General features: G+C 48.8%; 1 protein-coding gene across 2 annotated transcripts in view; it reads right to left on the reverse strand.

Annotated features, from left to right (window-relative positions):
- The window catches only part of Mgat5 (alpha-1,6-mannosylglycoprotein 6-beta-N-acetylglucosaminyltransferase), a 295,861-nt gene that overhangs the window by 22,539 nt on the left and 272,499 nt on the right, over positions 1-823 (reverse strand). The gene's annotated exons all lie outside the window — the stretch shown is intronic.

Consider the following 823-nt stretch of genomic DNA (forward strand, 5'->3'; position numbering starts at 1 on the left):
AAAAAAAAAAAAAAAAAAAAAAATCAACAAACCCCCATTTAAAAATAGGTAAAGTATTGGGTGGTGGTGGTACATGCCTGTAATCCCAGCACTTGGGAGGCAGAGGCAGGTGGATCTCTGTGAGTTGGAGGCCAGCCTGGTCTACAGAGCAAGTTCCAGGATAGCCAATGCTACACAGAGAGACCCTGTCTCTAAAAGCAAAAACAAACAAAAAAGGACACCGTATCTAAATAGTCATCTCATAAAGACTCCAACGGAGGGAGGGGAGGGGAGAAACGCATTTGATGCACTGCTTGGAAGGCAAGTCTAGGAAGTGTCCCAAAGGGTTAAAAAAGCAACAGAACTGAAAACGAATGTTCTAGAAACAGCAGCTGCTCTGTCACACTAGGCCTTTCCAGCCCTAACTCTCCAGCCAAAGGCCCCGAGGGATTCCGTGTTAATGTCCCCATGCATGAGCAGCCAGGGGAGCCACTAACTGCCCAGAAATAACACAGAAGCCAATCTCATGGTTTCCTGCACACACCTGTGTCTGCCCAGATACAGAATCATCCCACCTTTGGCACACTGATCACCCACACGGAGCTGTAATGACTTCTGTTTATGGCCCCGAATGAACCCCAGCAATGCTCCGTGGTGATTCATCACCCCACTGCAGGTTTCAAGAGCATCTGCAAAGGCAAATGCGCCAAGGCTCCTGTGAGAGGCTCTTGCTATGCGGGGATGGCTTGACAGCCTGCTGAGGGTGGGCTGAAATCTCAGGAATATCCCGCTCATCAACTACGCTGTCTTAACTCTGATGTTCTCTCTCTCTCTCTCCTCTCTC

Source organism: Microtus ochrogaster, chromosome 6 (genome assembly GCF_000317375.1).
Source record: "Microtus ochrogaster isolate Prairie Vole_2 chromosome 6, MicOch1.0, whole genome shotgun sequence".
Classification (NCBI taxonomy): domain Eukaryota; kingdom Metazoa; phylum Chordata; class Mammalia; order Rodentia; family Cricetidae; genus Microtus; species Microtus ochrogaster.